The sequence below is a fragment of the Equus asinus genome, chromosome 6, assembly GCF_041296235.1.
Source record: "Equus asinus isolate D_3611 breed Donkey chromosome 6, EquAss-T2T_v2, whole genome shotgun sequence".
NCBI classification, from domain to species: Eukaryota; Metazoa; Chordata; class Mammalia; order Perissodactyla; family Equidae; genus Equus; species Equus asinus.
Genome location: NC_091795.1, coordinates 62,193,450 through 62,215,950, shown reverse-complemented (window position 1 = coordinate 62,215,950; position 22,501 = coordinate 62,193,450). Strand labels below are relative to the sequence as shown.

Here is a 22,501-nt window from a genome sequence, read left to right as displayed (position 1 = left end):
GGATTACATAAAGGTGCCCAGTCTTTCTCTTTAGCACCCAGTGGAGGCTCATGGAAAAGAGTCTGCAAGCGAGGTCAAGCTCCCACTATGCCTGGGATCCACAGCTATTCCAGACTAACATGCTAGCCCACGCTTGGCCTCTAACAATTCATTGAGATTTTAGTTGATTTCTTCTTACCCATCCCCATCCTTCCCTTCCATGCTCTGCCACAGGAGAGCCAGTCCACATGTCCGTTATGACCTTGGAAAAATCTCCTCCCCCTGGGAATTCAAACCGAAACCTCAGTTTTCTGATGGGCTCAAAAACAGTTATGACTTTGTCATCTATTTGGCTGTTTCTTGTTGTTAGAGAAGTGACCTCCATCCAATTTTCTACATCCTATGCAGAAGTGGAAATAACCAAGATTAGAAACTATTTTTGAACTGAAAAAGTAACAAAAATATTCCATATCAAAATCTGTCGAGAAAAGCTACAGCTCTTATAAATTTAGAGGTAAATTTATAGCCTTAGGATGCATTAAAGAAGAAAGTACGAAAATTAATGAGTAAAGTTTCCAATTGAAGAAGCCAAAAAATAGAATAGCAGAATAAACCCAAATAATGTAAAAGGAAGGAAATAATAAAGACAGAGCAGAAATTCAAGAAGCAGTAAACAAATATCCAATAGAATCAATGAAGTCATAAATTGTTGCTTAGGAAAAAAATTATCAAATTGACGATCCTCTGGCAAGACTGAGCACGAAGAGAAGAGAGAAGACATAAACAAGGATAAATAAAGAAGGGGATATAGTTCCAGATATTACAGATATTAAAACATATTAAGACATTTATGATTAGCTTGAAAATCTAGATGAAATAAATTTCTAAAATGCAAACATGTATAATTTTTAAAATTGTTTCAAGAACAATTAGAATACATGAATGGCCCTATACCCATAAAAGACATTCTGTCAGTACTTATAAATATCCTCATAAAGAAAACTCCAGGCACAGGCAATTCTACTGGTAAGTTCTACCAAATATTCAAGAAGGATATCTATCAGTTTTACACAAATTATGCCAGAGTATACCAAAAGAGGGAACATTCCTTAACTAAATTTGTGGGACTTATATATATTGTATCCCCAAACCTAATGAGGTGAACATGAGAAAAGAAATTACAGGCCAATCTCAGTAATGGCCTAATCTCACTTAGATTAAAAATTCTAAACAAAATTTTAGGAAGTTGAATGAAGCAGTGTATAAAGAAGACAAAAGAAAAACAAAATCACGTGAAAAAAAGCAAACTAGGAATTATCCTTAGTAAGATTAAAAATTTCCACCGCTAATGGAAAAAAATCGTTAAAAACTTAAAGAGAAGATCATATGAAATTTGGGGAAGAGTTTCATTTAATTCTAGTGTTAATGGAATTGGATTAATAAACGTGCTCTTCCAATGCTGGTATTAGACCAAATTAGGTATATTTCAATCAATATTGATTATAGAACTTGAGAAAAATAAAGTTTCTATTTGTCCACTTAAAATTTTTAGTTAGCCCTTTAAAAATGTTTTGGCTATGTGACTTTAGACAGTAAAAAAAGGGGAAACATTTTATATGTGCAAGATCAATGTAAAGTAGTAGACACTTTTCTTCCTTTAAAAGAAGGTTGTGAAAATGAAAATACACTATTTTTGCATAAATTCTATGGATTTCTTAAGAATTGATAAATGATAAATGCTGATTTTTTAATTTGTTTTTTGTGATTCTTTTATGAGCACGTTGTTTTTTTATAAACATATTGCATAAGTTAATCATAATTAAATGTCCATGAAATGATTTTTAAAAAGGTAATGCATCATAAGCCAATTGAGTTTATCCCAACAAAGGAAGATTAACAGTGGAAAATCAATTAGTGTAATTCGCCATGATAACAGATTAGAGGAGAAAAATTATACGATTATCTCAAAGATGCAGGAAAATACGTTGTTAAATATCCATTTTATGATTAAAAGAAAAAATGTCTCTCAGCGAAATAAGAATACAAAGTAATTTCCATAATCTGACTGTTCTGTTAATCTATTGCTGAATAACAAATCTCGAGTACTATCTGTGGTTTAGGAATTCAGGTGTGGTTCAGAAAGTTCTGGCTGGTGGTCTCACGATGTTGCAATCTGTTAGTGGCTGGGGTGAGGGTCATCTTCAAGGTTTCTTTATTCAAATGTCTGGCGCCTGGACTGAGAGAGTCTGAACATCTCGAGTCTGAAACAGCTCCTTGGGCAACTCTAATTCTATTTGGTCTCTTTACATGGTCTTGCCAGCATGGTGGCTTCAAGGTATCTGGACTTCTTACATGGCAGCTCAGGGCTCCAATGGCGCCTGTCCCAAGAAAGGCAGCTAGGCAGAAGTTGTATTGCCGTTTATGACCTAAGCTTAGAAGCAACAGAACTTCACATCCACTGTACTTTGTTAGTCAATTCAGTCACAAAGGCTCACCCAGTTTCAAGGGTAGGGTACGCAGACTCCACCTCTTCATGGGGGAGTGGCCAAGTTCTGGAAAAGCATGTAGGACGGGAAAGGTTGTTGCAGTCACGTTTGGAAAATACTATCTGCCACAGTGACAAAGAATATCCAAAAAATCCCTCCAATAAACATGACGCTTAATTTTGAGACTCTAAAAGTATTTGCTTTAAGATTGGGAATTAGGGGCCGGCCCCGTGGCCGAGTGATTAAAGTTCTCGCGCTCCGTTTCAGCGGCCCAGGCTTTCCCTGGTTCAGATCCTGGGCGTGGACATGGCACTGCTCATTAGGCCACATTGAGGCGGCATCCTGCATACCACAACTAGAGGGACCCACAACTAAAATATACAACTATGTACTTGGGGGATTTGGGGAGAAAAAAAGCAGAAAAGAAAAAAAAGATTGGGAATTAAATAAAGATGCTCGTTATCTCTACTTTTATTTGGCAGTTGTCCTGGAGGTCCTAGCCTATGGAGTAAGAAGAACAACAAATAAAAGATAGAAGGGTTAAAAAAGGAGACAAAAACTGAAATAATTTGCAGATAATATTCTTGTAAAGTAGTATCCAAACAAACATCCTGCTAAATTATTAGAATTAATCAAATAATTTAGCAAGGTTGCTGAATGCATCAATACACAAAAATAAATTGCATGGCTATGCATCAGCAATAAGGGTAAAAAATATAGTTAAGATGGGAAAAAGTAAAGAAGGGTAAGAGAGAAAAATGAAGTAAAAAAATTTTTTAAAGAAAAATAAATAAAATTAAATAAATAAACAAAAGAAATAAAGCCTGAAAAATAACATATAACAAAAGATCATTGGTTGGTGGGCCAAATACATAAAATTGAATAGGGAAAAAGAACTTACGCATTTGTAGAAATTTAGTGTTTGATAAAGATGGCATTCAAAGGAGAGGAGATGTCCTCTTAATAAGCAGGGTTGGTACAAATGACTTAATATTTCAAAAATGTAAAGTTAAAATGACAATTCATTTTTTACACCAAAATAAAATCCAGAGGATCTAAAATATCAGTTAAACATTAATAAAGCCATAAAAGCACTAATGAAAACAAAATTAAAGGAAATATGTCATTTACAAAATCACCAAAAGTATAAAACACTTAGGAATAAATCTAAGATATGATGGCCTCTACCCAGGAAACTATAAAACTTACTGAAAAAATTAAAGAAGATTGAAATGCCATGTTAATGAATTGGTAGATTCAATATTGTAAAGATGTCAGTTCTTTCTAAGTTGATTTATAGATGTAAAGATCCCAACAGGATTTTACAGACATCAACAAATGTATATGGAAAGGCAAAGAGCCAAGAATAGCCAAGACATTCCCGAACAAAGTGGGTAGACTTGATTTACCAGCTCTGAAGACTTACTTTAAGACTATAGTAATAAGATAATCTGGTTTGGGAACAGGGAGAAAGAAATTGAAGACAATGAGAGCAGAGGAACAGACCCACACATATGGAAACTTGGTTTTTGAACAAGCTGAGATTACAATCCCTGAGGACAGAATGGACTTTTCGGTACCTGGTCCTGGGACATCTGGGCATAATATGGGGAAAAAAGTTATATGAGAAACTTTGTGAATTATATTTACATCCTTTCCTGTGAGAGGGTTATATACTCCTACCCATTGCCATGTGCTCTGCAATGCCTCCCTGTGAGAGGAGCATAGATGTTCCCATCTCACTGGGTCTGGCGTCCGCCACATCCAACCAGATTAAGTGTAGCAGGGTCTTGCTCTTTTCTTTTACTACAAGAAAGGCTTGTCTTATAAAGGGGCTATTCTTTCAGTCTGGGTCCCAGAATGAGAAGACATGTGGGACGTGGAATGAGAAGACAGTTGAGTAGAGTTGAAGCAGCAAACCTACCGTTGCTGATATTAGTATGCAGAAGAAATAACATATGTTGGTGGGAGCCACTGACATTTGAGGGGAGGGCTGTTTGTTATTGCAGCAAAACTGTCTAATAGAGACATTTATTTCGCATCTCACACAAAAATAAATTCCAGGTGGATTAAACATGTAAATATGAAAGCAAAACCAATACAATAGAGATTTTAGAAGATGATATAGAGAGCCTGTCTCCAGGAACCTAGGAAAGAGATCCAGTTTCTGTTTATTTGTAAACTTCATGTTTTTAATCCTATGTCATTATTACTGTTTATGCAATCAATGTTTGTTTATATTTCCCCACATATTTATTCGTTTCATTGCTTTTCATTCTTCTTGCATCTCACACCCACTTCAGGCATCTCTATCTAAATAGTGTCTCTCTACATAGAAAAAAAGATCACTTTCCTTCTCCCTGCAATATATCCTTTAGAATGTCCTTTTCTGAGACTCTTCTGATGATTTTGCTTTTTGATGATTTCATTTTTTTACTTTCACTTTTTGTCTGAAAATATCTTTATTGCTTCATCAATCTTAAAAGGTATTTTTTCTGGGCATAGAATTCTAGGTTGCAATTATTTTTTTTCAGTACGTAAAGATATCATTTCATTATTTTCTGACTTCCAATGTTGCTGTTGAGAACCGTGCTATGAGTCTCACTGTCTCGCCTTTGAAGGTAATCTGTTTTCTATGGATGCTTTTATGATTTTATCTTTGCTTCCGGTGTTCTTTAGTTTCACTATGTTGTGTCTAGTTATGGATTGCTTTGTATTTATCATCTTTGAATGTTATGAGTCTTTTTCTATCATCGCTTTCAACTAATTTGACGGGCCCCATGCACATAATGGAGGGTAATCTGCTTTACTCAAAGTCTACCGATTCAAATGGTCATCTCATCTAAAAAACACCTTCACAGAAATATCTAGGATAATGTTTGACCAAATATCTGGGTACTGTGGCCTAGCCAAGTTGACACACAAAACTGACCATCGCATTGAAGCTCTATTTAGGTGCATTTTAGACTTCCTTACTTTATCTCACTGCATGTCTCTTTCTCTTTTATATTTTCCATATCTTTGTTTCTTTATGCAAAATTTTGGATAGTTTTTGTGACCTGCCTTTTATTTCACTAATTCTCTCTCTATCTGTATCTAATCTGCTGTTAAACCCATGCACTTGATTTATAATTTCAATTACCAAATTCCTTTCTATAAGGTTTATTTGGTTCTTTTTCTAATATGATTGGTCATTCTTCATATTATGGTTCTTTACTCATTTTTCCCCATATCTTTCTTTTATTTCACATTCTGTTTCTGAAGATTCCTATACCTGAAGTCTTTGATGAACTGGTTGTGCTAACTCTAGTTTCTGCTCACTTTCAATCATGGTATCTTGTTTCTTTTGTATTTTGTGGGTTTTGATTACATGTTATCAGAATTTTATCTCTGGGAATTTTTTGAGACCTATTATGAAGGTAAGTTTCCTTCTGCCAGGTGCCTGAGGGTACATTCTGTCCAAGAACACTTTAAGCTAAGATCTCAGCTTGATCATCTAGATGACATTAATTCAGGCTACAAGCCTATCTGTTTGGTTACAAATTCTCTAGTGAGATTTTGTTTTGCTTTACTACTTAGCAGTAAGGTTTGAGGCAGAGAATTCCCCTTTCAGTTTCCTGAGGTAGGGAGAGGGGAGAATAGGTTTATTGCTTGCTCACTCTTTTTTTTTTTTTTCGAGGAAGATCAGCCCTGAGATAACTACTGCCAATCCTCTTCTGTTTGCTGAGGAAGACTGGCCCTGAGCTAACATCCCTGCTCATCTTCCTCTACTTCATATGTGGGATGCCTACCACAGCATGGCTTGCCAAGTGGTGCCATGTCCACACCCAGGATCTGAACTGGTGAACCCAGGGCTGCCAAGAAGCGGAACGTGCGAACTTAACCGCTGCAATGCCAGGCCGGCCCTGCTTGCTCACTCTTATCATAGAATAAGGGTGAGGCTTTTAAGATCCCAATTTCATTAGGTCTCAGATGCCCTCTGCACCCTTGGGGTTTCTGGCCTTTGTCTCATCTCCAATATCTACGAAGCCATAAAAAACAAAGTTGAAATTTACCCAGTTCAGCAAATGCCCTGAAAGAAAAAAGTCAATTTTATTGCTCAGCTTATATCTCTGGGGTGTTTTACCCCTTTTCACTTAGTTTTTGGCCTGAGTATTCCTTGTTTTCTTGCTAGATCACTAACGCATTTAAAAAGATGGTTGTAAATTTTACCATGTTTTATTTGTTTTCACCCAAAGGGTTGGCCAAGTTACCTAGTTTGCCGCATTGCTGGAAATGGACATCTTTTCTGTAAATATACAAATAATGGTGATTAAACTACAGCTTTTTTGACTTTTGGGCAAATCTTTATCAGAGTTCCAGATTTTTCCCACTTTTGGCTTGGGAGAGAGTCTGTCTTTTAAGCTAACTTCTTCAGAACTCCTATCTATTATGTGTTTTTTTTTACGAGATTAACTCTCAAAGAATGACCCAATTTCCCAGGCTCCTCATGTTTAGGCTTAGAGGCACACAGCAGCAGGGCTGAGTTACGGTTGATTTATGTTGACTCTTTCTCTCCTGGCATCTTTATAGATCTTTTTGTTACTTGAACATTACACATTATTTAAACTGAGAAATCATGTTTTTAAAAATATGCAGAACAAGCTAAGTAACTATGTGTAAATGGTTAATTGTATAAACAGAAATCATAGGCCCTTGATATCTGACAGGGCATCTAAAGTCATGAATTTGTTGTGAATAACCAAATTTCCAAATACCACCAGAAGATATAAATTCTCCCATGAATTGCAGTAAATTATTACTGAAATTTTAAATTCCTTCAAACTTTTAAAGTGTTTCTACATACAGGATTGATGTCTTTTGTAAAACTATTAAAATAAATAAAGTAAATCTATTCGAACTTACGTAATGACTGAAGTAACATTGACTGTAAACGTGTTCCGAAACTGCAAAGGTCAGTCTATACCGATGAGACACTGTAATTGTGGTTGCTCGAAAGTGTTGTGAACGGAGGAGAATGACAGGTCACAGGAGATCAGCAGGGTCCTCCTGCCCTTCTGAGTGATTAGGCAGCATCAGAGTTGGAAGAAGTGTGGGAAAGGGGATTGCAGAGGAAGATATGACATTAAAGCAGAAAGCCAAGAACCCACCTCAAAAGGGATTCATAATGTTACCAGTGCTTCCTTAAAGAACAACATGATTGAGGGGCCACCCCGTGGCTGAATGGTTAAGTTTGCGCGCTCCACTTAGGTGGCCCCGGGTTTCGCCAGTTCGGATCCTGGGCATGGACACAGCACTGCTCAAGGAGCAAACGCTGAGGCGGCATCCCACATGCCGCAAGTGGAATGACCCACAACTAAAAATATACAACTGTGTACCTTGGGGGGTGGTTTGGGGAGAAAAAGGAAAAATAAAATCATGATTGACAACCGCCTTGTTGTCTCCTTTGCAACTCTATCCATTTCTTGGCATGAAGATAGCACTAAATAAATTTCTGAAACAAAGCAATTATCACAAGTTGAACACTTCCGTGTTAGGGTACATTTCCTGTATGAATTTCTTCTGCTCAGGTGGAGGGTCAGCTGAAGCTACCTCCCCTATTAGTGTGACATTATACAAATTCTTGAATCAACTTCTACTTGTGGTACTTTTTTTCTTTCTTTTTTTTCTTTTGAGGAAGATTAGCCCTAAACTAACATCTGCTGCCTATCTTCCTCTTTTTGCTGAGGAAGATAGGGCCTGAGCTAGCATCTATGCTCATCTTCCTCTATTTTATATGTGGGACACCTCCACAGCATTGCTTGATAAGCAGTGCAGAGATCGGTGCCTGGGATTTGAACTGTTGAACCATGGGCTGCCTAGGCAGAGTGTGCGAACTTAACCACTGCACCACCAGGCTGGCCCTACTTTTAGTGCTTTGATCCCAGCAGTAGAAGCCACATCAGCTATTGTTTCATAAACGTGCCTCTACAGGCCTTCTCCTGAGTTCCATTTCTCTGAAAGGATCTTATTTCCAGTGCATTTCCTCAACTACTAGTTAAAGGTTTTTCGTATGTCACTGAAGTTTTCACTTGAAAAGTGGTTGTGCCCTGGCCTGGAAGTTGCTGAAACAATCTCATCAATCAATCTCTCTCTCTCTCTCCATCTCTCTGTTTCTAGAGAGAGTATATGGGAAACATCGTATCATCAACTCAAACAAAAGAGACTTTGACAATGGGCTATAATTACCCTCAAATTATTTTCTGGTTAGGAACAATCACTTTCTTAGATTTTTCACCTTTTCTTTGATAACATTAGGGCTAGAGGCAATCTTTCTTTGCAGGGCTAATTTCACAAAACAAAAGATAATTTTTATAAGTCTTGGGATTTACTACATATGCTGCTGATGGAGAACAGCAAGACTTCACTGAGGTGAGGCTGCCGGGCAGCAGGCTGGGCACATTTTCTTGAGTAGCGTAGTGACTTGGATACCCCGAACTTGTGGCAATTTAGTCACATTTGTGCTCACATAAAATTGCAAGGTTCTGCCTGTAACAAAACTTCAGGGTGACCCAAAGATAGTCAAGCCAGAAACCAGTAAGTCTACAAATGCCAATGACCAGATATTTCCAAACATATCAAGTTTGCTTGGAATTCTATGACCCTTCAAATAACTGGATCGTAGGGTTAGCATTTTAAACAATTCAGTATATTTCTTTTCCTTCTGTTAAAGTCTATAGAGAGCAGACTTCATATTTGCTGTAAGAAAAAAATGGAGACTTAGTTCATTGAAATTTATCTGACATCAAATATCAAGACCAACCATGAGAATTGTTAATTTGCTGCTCAGACCTTTGCATTCATTGGCTTTTCCTCTCCTCAGAGCTTTAATTCTGAATACAAAAGAATCCATCAAATATCTCTGATACCAGTTTTTATAGCTGCTTTTCAAATAAGTTTTCCATGTTCCTTCTTTCTTATAAATAGCTCTCCCCAGTGATGGAGTCTGTTTCCTTCCAGAGATCAGAGAAAGAAGAAGAGCTTAAGATGAATTGTAAAATCGTCATATTTGTGATATTTTTGGCAGAATTTCTGGTATGTAGACTTATTTAGGCCCCGCTGGTCTAGGTCTTTTGTTTTTCTTTGTGCCCTTTTTGGGGAAAATACCTCTCCTAATCACTCTGCTACTGGAGGTGAGGGAAGGGAAAAGATTCAGTAGAGTTGTTATCCTCTCTGTTCATCACAGTTCGCTAAAAGGAAAAGGCTTTGCCCAACAGCGTGAGTTGTGGACTCTAGAAGATTACAGTGACTCTGGGCCTCAGCGGAGAGCCTTGGATGCAAAGGAAAAGCAGGTTCAACCTTTAGAACTGTACCCATGTGTTTTGCCCTTCAAACAACACAGATATAAAAATTAATGATGATTAAATACTCAACAAATACCCACAAAATTTACCAAAGGTAATTTCTAGCTACTTAAAAAAAAGCTAAGTCATCTTTTAAAAAGCTATACATTTTGGTTTTTTAATATATATTATATGGTTATTCCAAAGGTAATTTTAAGCTGTGGTATGGTTACGAATGTTACATCCTAGAGCAAAAAAACCCAGTAGGGGATGGTCCTGTGGCTGAGTGGTTAAGTTTGGCTGCTCTGCTTCTGTGGCCCAGGGTTTCACCGGTTCTAATCCTGGGTGGGGATGCGGCACTACCCATCGGGCCATGCTGAGGTGGTGTCCCACATACCACAACCAAAAGGACCTACAACTATAGTATACAACTATGTACTGGGGGGCTTTGAGGAGAAGAAGAAGAAAAAGGGGAAAAAAAAGAAAGATTGGCAACAGATGTTAGCTCAGGTGCCAATCTTTAAAAAAAAAACACAACAAAACCCAGTAATAACACTTTATTAGTCTGGGCAATAGCAAACAACTCCCAAGTCTCTACAACAAACGCTTTTTTCTTGCTCTTGTTACATGTCCACTCTGGGTCGGTGGGAGGGTAGGGGCTCTGCTCCACATTGTTCTCACTCAGGGACCCAGGCTGATGGAGACTCTATCATCTGGATATTATTGGTCACTGCGGTGGGGGAAAGGGAGATAATTAATCACACATTAGCTCTTAAATGCTTCTCCTTAGAAGAGACATATATCACTTTACTCAAATTTTATTAGCCAAAGTCTCAAGGACATTCTTCAAGATGAGTTGAGCCTAAAGCTAGAAGAAAGCTGGATATCAGTGAACAGTAGCAATGTCCACTGTAACTGTTTTTACAAGTCTTTCTACTTTTTGAAGCATTGACGCACTCAAAGAAGAAAATACTTGCCTATCAAAATATTCCTGTTCCATTGCCCACCCACAAGCAACTTTAGGGCGTGCAATCTGTGCTGTCATACAGGGCGTCTGCTCAGGAGGCCCCACACCTGCCTTTCATGCTTTGCTGTTTTAAAATTCTTCATAATTTCATTTTTGAACTTATATGTTTAAATGAAGTGCAATGGGACAATGGAGCATGTATGTGAACAGAGGAGAAACACACAGTATGCATGTCCACTGCTGTTTCTTATCATCTCCTCGGCAGATAGCATTCACAATGCCTCATTGGCACAGACTTCCAGTGGACCCACAACGCATGGGAGTTTGGTGAGACTCAAAGTAAGTACAAGGTAAGTGTGTTATGTCTACAACTGAGTAAACAGAGGTGCTGACAGCCCCAAGAGGCTATCAGAACTGTCTCTGAATGCAGAAAGAAGGCAATGGTGGTCTAAGAAACACCAACTACCAAGGAATCCAAACACAACCTTTCTTACTCCTGTTACTTCCCTGTATTAGCTAAGGACTATTGCTGAAAATGGGGACACAGAAGGAAAGGAGAGATAGGGCGACCCACAGCTCCTCTTCTTTTCAGTCCTTTTTTCTTTATCAGTAGAAGGTAGAGCGTATTGGTAAAATGTGTGCATATCAAGATGTAAAGTAAAAACAGTTGAGTTAGTTTTGTGCAGTGTCTTCACTGTTCTTTTGTGTGTGTGTGTGTGAGGAAGATTGGCCCTGAGCTAACATTCGTGCCCATCTTCCTCTGCTTTATATGTGGGATGCCTGCCACAGCATGGCTTGACAGTGTGTAGGTCCGCATCCAGGATCTGAACTGGCAAACCCGGGGCGGCGAAGCAGAATGTGTGAACTTAACCACTGTGCCACCAGGCTGGCCCCTTCACTGTTCTTATAAGAACAAAATATATATGCATGCATGAGCTATGAAATACAAACTATATAATTTTAGTGATTCTGTTACCAACTAATTGCCCCAAGGAACTCAAGGGTGGGTTCGGAAGCATTTAGCTGTTTAAGAGATGCAATCACCAACCACCCTGAACCAGACCAAGCCTCACCACAACAGCAGTGCCTATGACCTTTGCCTCATTTTTAATGCTAAGATCTCCTCTCCAGGAGGAGCTTAGGCCTTGCTACCACAACCTGCTGTGTGCGTGGAAACATGTTTTCCCACTGAGCCTCTGTAAACGAATACACACCTCTCCTTTTTGAATATTCATCCCCCATCCTAAATAAAATACCCCAGCTTTCCTGTGTTGCAGGACAGCCACGACTTTGGAAATGGTTCCACGTGGCCTCCTATTTGCTGCAAATAAGTTCTACATTGCGCGACAACTACTTCTGGTCGGGAGTCTGATTTCTTGCCAGGAGGCGAACCACTTTTGGTTTCGACAACAATTCTGCATATGAGTTAAATGCTCTCATATTTGCATTTGAAACAATATTGCTGAATATATTGCCCAATATAAGATAAATGGTAAATTTTATGCTAATAACTTAAAATTTTACTTTCTCTGTACTTAAAATGACATACAATAGCAAATAAAAATACCATGACAAGTTAAGAGAAAGACCGCAGAAGAAAGAAAGAAGTTTTAGGTTTTAGTGCCTTTAATGGCACTTATTTACTGCTTTATGAACAAGGGGCCCTGCGTTTTCATTTTGCTCTGGGCCCTGCAAATTATGTAGCTGACCTTGCCCACCCACAAGTTCCAGAGATGTGATGTACAGGACGATTCATTTGGGGTATAAAGCGTGAGCTCAGTGGGACCTAAGGGATCATCTAATCCAGTGATTTTTGATGTCTTTTCAGCAGTAGAACCCATTCTTCAGGGTGAAAGTCCAAATGGAAAAGAGAAAGATGCAAACTGCTTTGGTTCCGAGGCGAGGGATGGCAGGCCTTGAGCCCTGCCCACCTGACCTCTCTACGCTATACCTAGGCGGTGTTTTGGGTGTGAGTCAGGGGGTCTCTGAGAATCCCCTAGAGTTCCTCAGGGCACAGTGGGGAAATCTCTGATCCAGGGGGCTCACTGAAGTTAAATGACATGTTGAAGCTCCTCATTGCTAATGTGACCCTCTTTCTTCTGCTCCCTATTGCCACCCAAATCAGCTAGCAGCCTGAAAGTGTGGGAGGCCATCTGACAGCCCTGGCACACTTGTTAATGCTCTTCTCCTAAAAGGGGGTTGGTGAAGCCTACCTCAGGGAGCTGTGTCAAGGATTGGATGAGATATTGTATCGAAGTAAATGCTCAACAATTAACAGCTGCGATTTTATCATAATTATTATAATTATTACTCAAATTCAGAGTCCTAACTTCCGTAGAAATTAGGGGAGGCTATAAAACTTTTGCTTTGTTTTGTTTTTAAACCTTTTTAAACATTTTCTTTTGATTGCGGTACATTACACACCATATAAAATGTACTGTCTCGGCCATTTCTAAGTGTACAGTCCAGTAGTGTTAAGTATAGTCACATTGTTGTGCAATCAATCCCCAAAATTTTTCCATTTTGCAAAACTGAAACTCCATTAAACAACAGTTTCCCTTTTCCCCTACCGACAGCCCCTGGCAACCTACATTCTACTCTCTGCTTCTATGAATTTAACTAGTTTAGACACCCCATGTGAGTGGTATTGTCTATTCTAAGCAATACGTAAAAGGAGTAAGAAACTGTGAAATGCTTGATAAATGGTGAAGAAGGCATGTGTTCCTTCTTTCCACAAAAAGAAAGGCAATTCAGAAACTCCAGGGAAAAAAACAGAACTAAAATAAAACAAAAAAAAACTGTACAAAAAGAAAAGCATGGTCTAAATAAGCAGCAGATGGGATAGGTGTGAGTGAAAGCCTCTTCACCATAGAACTGTGATATCATTTCGGGTTTTGAATCATGTGAATACATTATCTGTTCAAAAAACAATCTGAAACCAACTAAAAGGTAGCATGGGTTTGAGAAAGAAGAATTCACATGGACTTCTCACTAGGAAACTTCTCCTTTGAGTAACCCAAAGGATGATGATATTGGAACCATAGTGTGGTATAATAAAAAACATATTTGGTCTTTGTTCCCAGGTTCTGGCACAGAGCTCCTAAAACCCTTGGAATTTCCTGAGTGATAGGAGTGTGTTTTGACACTCACGATGAGCCCCTTTAAACCATACCTGAGTTTATGTTAATGAGGTGGCTGATTAACGGAGGGAGGGTCTCTGCATAGGTACAGGATCTGGGTTAGTCACCAGAAAGACCCAGCCATGATTAGAGGGTTGGAATTTTCAGCCCCACTCCCTGACCCTGCCACTTTACCCACCCTACCTCCCACCCCGCAACTTCTGGGGAGGGATGAGAAGTTGGAGATTGAGTTCGATCACTAATGGCCAATGACTTAATCAGTCATGCCTATGTAATGGAACCTTCATAAAAACCTCTAAATGATGGGTTTTGAGGAGCTTCTGGGTTGGTGAACATATCAAGGAACTGGAAGGGTGCCACTCTCAGAGAGAGTATGGAAGCTCTGTGCCCTTCTCTACCCCATATTTTGTCAGATGCTCTTCCATTTGGCTATTCCTGAGTTGCATCCTTTATGGCAACCTAGTAATAGTAAGTAAAGAACTTTCCTAAGTTCCTTGAGTCATTCTAGACAATTATGGAACCTGAGGTGGGGGAGGTCGTGGCAGCCTGGGTACTGCATTTGTGGCTGGCGTCTGTACTGGGGGCAGTCTTGCGGGACTGAACTCTTAACCTGTGGTGTCTGGGCTGACTCCAAGTAGTCAGTGTTAGAATTAGATTGAATTGTTGGACACCCTGTTGGTATCAGAGAGTCAGAGCATTGGCTGGGGAAATTTCACCGGTCTCCTTGCCATGGTCTTCTTCAGTCTCTCCTCAGTACAGCAGCCTCGTGACCCTGGTAAAATGCAGTTACATCGTATTACTCAGAATCAAAGCCAAAGCCCTCACAATGGCTACACAGCTCTACTCAAGCTGCAAGTGTGTGGCACACAGATACACACAACACACACATACTCCCTGTCTCTCCTCTGACTTCACCTCCTATCACTCTCCCTCAACCTCACTAAGATTCCTTTCCGTTTCAACTAACTAGGCATGTTCCCACCTCAGGACCATTGGAATTCCTAATCCTTCTGCCCCCAGACACCTAAATGGCTTATTCCCTCACTTCCTTCAGGCCACCGTCAGTATGTGTGCATGCATGTGTGTACTCATACAACCCCTTTTCCCCTTCTCTGTTTTGTTGTCCTCCTTAGGACTCATCACCATCTAACATAATGTAATTTTACTTATTTCTCTCCCTTTACTAGAAGGAAGGCTCTATGAAGGATGGTGCTTGCTGTATACACTTCTTTATCTCTAGTGCCTGGAACAGTATTTGGCACCTAGTAGGCACTCAATAAATATTTACTGATTGAATGAAAGAATTGTAAATCACTGAAGACAATCTGGTTGCAGAACAGAATGTAAGTGTTACCCAAACTTGAGAATGTTAATCTGATCAATCTTGGCAGAGACAGGGGAATGGAAAGGGTGAGGAGTAGAGAGGAGGGAAAAGCTGGGCGTAATTAATCTCTTGTCGAAACAAGGAAGTCAAGAGATACTGTCTAAAGTGGAAGAATAAATGGAGGTCCAAGTACATTGCTTGAAGTCAAAGATGCAGCCAGTGGGGAAACTGAACACTGGGAACAGGGGCATAGGAGTGGTTGGAGGAGGGCAGCATGTATAAATGAGCAGAGTCTTCATCTGACATAGTAACAAGTCAACAGACACCACCTAACGTTTATGAATCAAGAACAGTAGTAAAAGCACAATTTAAGACATAAAGATCACCACCAGAAGAAAGAAAACCTCTTGGGGGGTGGGGCTATTTTTCATCCAGATGCAACTATTACTTTTACAAAATCAAATTTCTGGAGTGTTTTCCTTGAGCACCTTATTGCAGGCCAGTCCTGTACTGGGTGTGAAAGGAGACACCACACCTGCTTTGGGGACCTTAAAGTCCAGAGGCACAGGCTGAAGAATGACACCTGAGAGAAAGAAGAGTATGAGACAATACATGAGAGGCAGCGCGCAGAATGGGCCAAATGAGGGGTTAAGAGTAAATTAATCCAGGCCTTGTGTGTTGACTGCAAAGCTGTCAAGCTGAACTGCCTGGTCTCTTGGCCTGCGTGTCAGGAAGGCAGCCGCTGCCCTCTACCCTTTCTATATGCCCCGTCTCAATCCCAGTGAGGGTGGGAAAGCTCACCTGTACCTAGTAACTTGACAAAATGTATTTGATTCACGGTGGAGAAACTCAGAGAGAACCCAACCATAACTAGCACTGACAGGCAACGTATATAGGGAGAAGAAAAGTTCCTGAAAGGCAAGCTGGTTCTGTGAATAACAGACAATTACTTACTTCTTTAAATTTTTGGTGTCAAAAGGCTCTTTGACCAAAAACTTATCACTCATGGGTTTATAGGGTAATCAAAATTACTATCATTCAAGGTACAACTACAACCCCTCCTGCTTCTCTTAATGTAGAGGTTGTGGATCTTAACAAAAGACTCACGTGTTAAAGAGACACCTATTGCTTTATTTTCTTTCAGTACAATTAAATCAGATTCTGGACACGCCCTGCAGTGGGTTTGCAGTGCAACTGCAGTCAGCACTGGAGACCTCTGTTCTGGCTGGAAAATGCGGGCCTATGCAGTTCAGTGGCTTTCTGCTTCTATGCCAGGAGCAGAGGACCCTTTGTCCAGTGCAAGGACCCTGGGGCCTGCAGGCCCAGCCTCCTTCCCTCAGGGCACCGCACAGTAACTGTCAACCTCTTTCTGCCTTTGCTGTCTCCTCAAGGTCAGGGGATTCTTTGTTCTCCCATCCCTGCAACATCTAGCCTTTGATCTCTTGACCTCCTCTTATTCTGGAAGAAATCATTCCCACCCCTTTGTCTTATTGCCATTAAAGGCACTTTGCAAAGTCTCTTCAATTCATTTGGGATTTTACAAAAGCCAAGATGAGCCCTTGTCTTAGAGCAGCTCCTGCTTTCCATTCTCCTTTCTCTACAAGTTTCCTTTGTCAGTTCTCTTCTCCTCTTTCAGAAATCTTTTGAAAACTCTCATCTGTGGGTGACCTGCCCCTCCCATTCTCTTTGCTCCTATGGGTTTTTTTTTTTTCCTTCTTGTAATAGCACATTTGACTTCAATGGGGTTTCAGGAGGGACAAGAAGTAAACTTGGTACTTATTCTACCAACAAGAATTTTTATTTGTTAAAATGATTCCTTTGCTCTACAAAAGATTTACAGGCAGGATTCTTTGTAGGCAGTTTTATATGTATGTATAGCATGCCTAAAATATATATACACAAGTTGAATATTAGAAAATTCAACCATCTTATACGTTATAAGGGAAGATCTGTTTGCAGAAAGTCAGAAAAATGTAAAACATTTGATTACATCTTTTTCTTCAGATACAATCTTCAAATTATTTCCAGCTTTCATGCATGTTATTTAATTTTGTTCTTCCCATTCAAACACACAAAATACTGGCTTAAGCTCAGTGAACATTAGATTGAAGCTAAAAATGTTTTGCTTTCAGCATTCCTAATAATTTCTATCTTTCTCCATTATGTTGATTTTGAGATCTGTGTTTCTTGTCACTCTTGGTTTTTTCCCACTTAGCACTTATTTTTATAAAATAAGAGCAAAATGCAAAAGAAGTATTCAAATAATTGCAAAACAGTGTTGGACAAGCAAAGGCAGAGACTCTGCCAGAACTAAGCCATTGATAGGCTAACAGTGCTTGCCAAGACTTAAACGCTCGTTCATCAGCTAACGAAGGAAGGTTTGAATTCAGTGTACAATGCAGCTGGTGTAGGGATCAGTGTAAAAGGTATCAAAGGGCAGCTTCTATAAAAGTTGAACGTCCCCAAATCAAGGACAGCCTAAATATACTGAGTCACAGAAGTGTCTAAGAATGACCACTTGACGCACACGACAGAGTTTTAAGGAGGTATGCCCAAAATGGATGAATTTAAAGTATGAAGACATATCTTCCGTTAAACGTTTATTGAGAATGAGGAAAATACATCTCTGAAATTGCAATATAATTTGTTAAGCACAGGACTTTGCACCTAGTAGGCACTGAGTAAATATTTGCTTTAACTGATTTGCACCAAAGAAAGATTATTTAGTCGACCCAGGACTTCTGAGGAACTTGCCATGGCGTCCAGTCCGGGGACAAAGCGTCCCTCCACCGTAGCAGAGAGTCTTCTCCCCCATCCAGACTTCTGTTCCCTCCCTTCTAACTCACTCGAAAACAGAAGTTGAACCCTCCTTGTTGACCATGATTGTTACTGTTTTATGTTGGCTTTTTCAAAACACTAATTAACTTGCGGGATCTTTGTCTCAGCAAACGAATGCTGCTCTAGCACCAGCAGCCTCTGCAGGATTAATCCTTTTGCAGAGAACCCTTATATTGGCAAAGATTTACATCGTCAGCTCCAGGCACTGGCCCTGCGGGAACCCTGCATCATAAGCACCAAGATTTTTGATGCAGCAGTTCATGCTTCTATACCGTCTGAGCACTTTTTTCGCCTTTTATTCAGAGTGGCACTGAACTGCTTCTTCTCAAAGCATGTAATACGCTAATGTAATAGGAATTGGGATCATGAAAAAGAGAAGAGCGACAGAGGCATTTTAAGTTTTTCAGGCTGCACTATTTGTTGTTGTTGGGTGTTTTGGGGGGTGGGTTTTTGGAAGGGGATTATGTTTTAAGAAAAAGAAAGAAAGAAAAAAGGACCCACCCTCAGATATCTGCAAAGCCAAAGGCTTAACCTATTACTCTGAGAAAAATGTGGAAAAGGCCAACTCTGGCAAGTGAATTAATCTCATTCTCCTAAGGAATATGGATAAAGAGCACACATTTCATCTGGAGTTAACCATTTATTGGACAGGAAAGACTTACTCTTCTCTTTAGGGAGATATGTTAATGAAGACCAGGGATGGAATTCTTCACTTTACAAAAGGATTTATCATTGGATCTTTACGTAATGGGGAGGTTTCTGCATGATAAGGGAGTTGAACCTGATGATCACAGAAGTTGTAGCAGGTGTATCAGGCATTTGGTATTGAGTTGAATTTTAAAAAGTTTCTAATTTTTCAGGAATGCACCCACTATAAAAAGTGAAATGACTTTGGCCCTTCATTTTGTGAGTTTGTTGGGAAAACTGGAGAGACAATACAAAATGCACATCAGACACTCTGTCCTCTGTCCTTAGTTTTCCTGGAATCATGATGAGGGCACAGCTTTTGAAATTCCCCTGGGCAGTATTTGGGGCTAGTTTGTGGCTATACTGTAGTGGGATAATTTGACCTGAAGGTGTCTTGAATTTTCTGGATGAAGTTCTAACATGGTATCATCAGTCTTTCCTGGCTTACTAGGCTAGCATAGAGCTAATAGTCAGGAGGCTGATACCGATAATGATAATAGTTAAAGCTTATTGAAGATTTACTCTGTGCCAGGCACTATTCTAAGCACATTACAAGCATTTTCTCCGTAGTCCTCACAAGCCTATGAGGTAAGTATGATTAAAAACCAAAAATCCGGGGCCGGCCCTGTGGCCGAGTGGTTAAGTTCGCCTGCTCTGCTTCAGCTACCCAGGGTTTCGCTGGTTCGGATCCTGGGTGCAGGCATGGCCTCACTCATCAGGCCATGCGGAGGCAGCATCCCACATAGCATAACTAGAAGGACCCACAACTAAAATGTGCAACTACGTACTGAGGGGCTTTGGGGAGAAGGAGAAAAAAAGAAAAGATTGGCAACAGTTGTTAGCTCAGGTGCCAATCTTTAAAAAGAAAATACCAAAAATCCCATTTTACTGATGAGGAGATTGAGGCTTGGAAATGTTCATGACTTACTGGTGGTTACACATCTAACAAGTGGAGAACTCAAACCCAGAGCTTGCGCTTCAGATCCAGTCTCTCCAGTTTGGGGCAAAAATTGTCTTCCTGTCCATTTTCCTTGAGCTCTTACTCCCTCTCCCTACTTAAAAGGAAAAGATAAGATGAAATAAAATGAATCATTTCCAGTGCGGCAGGATCCTATCTCTATGTGTTTCTGAGTATTTCCCTCTTTACTTTGTACCCGAGGGGCAGTTTTCCCTCCTCAGGTCACACAGAAGCAGAAACAAAGACTCAAAGAAGCTGTTCATCAAAGTGAAGAAATAAAGATTTGGACAGCTGTTTAATGGGGAGGGGCGTTCTGCTCCCACAGACTGGGGGGTGGGGAAGTGCTGGAGGGTGGAAGACAGGAGGTGAAGGGGATAGTTAGGATACGTGAAGAGGCACCACAGGACCAGCCTGTGATGGAGTCTTAGTACCAGGCTCTTCTCTCAGGACCAAGCTCACCGACCTGTCACCTGTGGCTATGTCACCTGCATCCAACAGCCTAGATCCAGAGTGAGGGATTTGGACACCTGTGTGGGATGGGTGTATCAAGAGAAGACCAAGGTGAGAGTGTACAGAACCAGGGGAGAAATTTCCTGAGGTGAGGCAGCAGTAACTATACATCATTTTATCGAGGCAAAGCTACAACGGTAAAAGCAGTGGTTCTTTTAATAACGCTGTGTCTGAAAGAAAAATACTATAGAAGATCAGGCAAGGTCTGAGTTAGCTTTATCTCAGTCAGGTCTGATTTCATTTTATCTCAATCAGAAATAACTAAAATCATAAAAGATGCCCCATTTGGCAAGCCGTAAGGCACTGAAGGAAGGATGGAGGTAAAAATATTTCCAAAGGCTGGATTCCCCTAATAGTGAAGATCCTAGTTGGACATGAACCCGAGGGAGAAACCTATGGGCTCTTCGCAGTTTGGCTTTTCTGTGGGTGAGGAGAGGGCAGTTTCTGCCACTGCCAAGCAAAAATGGGCATCCAGGCAGGGGCCGCCAGCCACCACTTGAAGCTTCCTGCTGGCAATAGCGTCAACTGGTTATTGGCGAGGAGACCACCTCTGTAAATGTGGTTTCAGGGCCTCTGAGGATGGCTCTTGAGCACCGAAAAGATTACACGAAAGTTACTTTATTTTAAAAAATTAACATTCAAGTTATTAAAGTTACAAAATGAAAAACCTAGTTAATAAACTTTAAGTTCAGGTTACAGATTGTAGTATTCTGTGTATTACTGTATCAAATTTTTTTTTTCTAAGGAAGGTTAGTCCAGAGCTAACATCTACCACCAGTCCTCCTCTTTTTTTGCTGAGGAAGATTGGCCCTGAGCTAACATTCATGCTCATCCTCCTCTACTTTATATGTGGGGTGCCTGCCACAGCATGGCTTGATAAGTGGTACATAGGTCTGCACCCGGGATCCAAACTGGTGAACCCTGGACCATCGAAGTGGAACGTGCGAATTTAACTACTGCACCACCAGGCTGGCCCCAGCTCTAGCAAATTTTAATAATCACTCTGAAAGGGCCTTTAATTATGTGTTTTATATTATTTACAAACTTGGTAAATTAAATCCCTTTAAATATTTCAAATGCATTTATACATTTAATGTTTTCTATTTCCTTTGATGAGCTGCAATTCTCTGACTAATAAATAAACTTTCCTAAGACCTTAAGTCTTATAAATCTAATAATAGATTAAACATAAATACAGTGAATCTTATGTACTTTTGACTGTTCTAATACTGTTAACAAACTTAGTAAAATTTTAACCTAAATTCATAAGTCTGAATCCTTTTTACGTTAGACCCATAAGACATATTTTATATAGAATATATTTTACATTAGACCCATAAGATTAATCTGTGAGATAGTCTAAAGCCCCAAATTCTCTTAAACATGACTAGTACTTAAAATGCTAAAATTTAAAGATTATTTCTAATATTTTAATTTGATATATTTCATATCTATACATAATTATAAATCTCTCTTTTCAACCCACTAAGGAAACAAATATGTCATCCTAAACAATTTCAGCCTTCCCTGCAAATTTTTTTTTTTCTTCTTCTTCTTCTCCCCAAAGCTCCCCACTACATAATTGTATATTCTACTTGTGGCATGTGGGATGCCACCTCAGCATGGCTTGATGAGCAGTGCTAGGTCCACGCCCAGGATCCAAACCGGCAAAATCCCAGGCCACAGAAGTGGATCGAGCAAATTTTGCCACTCAGCCACGGGGCCGGCCCCCTTTCCCTGCAAATTTTGACAAAGTCGTTCATGGACTGTAGGTACTGGCTGAAGTTTGAGGGTTGGACCCACAGGCTCCAGGGCAGTTTTTCTCATGGCCCCAACTGCCAGTCTGAGCCTGTTTGCACAGTCCTCTTTCCAGAAGATAAAGAAGGAGGTAGTCAAGTTACATCCACCTAATTCTCCAATCCACCTGGGAAAGTCTATTGCATTTTGTATTTCTTTGGTTCTTTAGACATTTAAATATCTTCTGGCAAGTCTAAGGACATTTGGACTTCATGGAATTCTTTTCCTGTGTTTCCTATCTCAGGGAGCCACACTTTATATAGACAGTAAGATAAAATCTGATTAAATTCTGGCTCTATCTCATGGCCTGATCTGGCTGTTCGGTTACAATTTCTAAGGTCATTCCCCACCACCTCCATGAAAGGAAAACAAATGGCCAAAGTACAGCATTTCAAGAACAACAGCAGGAAAGAGAGGAGTCCAAAGGCTGTAGGAGACAGTGCATGATCTAAAACTTTTGTTTAATTTTTGGCAAACATGACAACTAAATATA

The 22,501-nt window shown here is 39.9% G+C and overlaps 1 long non-coding RNA gene across 3 annotated transcripts in view; it reads right to left on the bottom strand.

Annotated features, from left to right (window-relative positions):
* Window positions 1-10,329: 10,329 nt before the first annotated feature.
* LOC139045530 (uncharacterized) overlaps window positions 10,330-22,501 on the bottom strand; it is a 90,406-nt gene continuing 78,234 nt past the window's right edge. For 2 of the 3 annotated variants that reach the window (XR_011504040.1, XR_011504041.1), the window contains one exon: window positions 10,383-10,517. This is a non-coding gene — a long non-coding RNA (uncharacterized lncRNA). Of the gene's footprint in view, window positions 10,518-22,501 lie in introns of all 3 variants that reach the window. The other variant, XR_011504039.1, reaches the window with a different exon arrangement.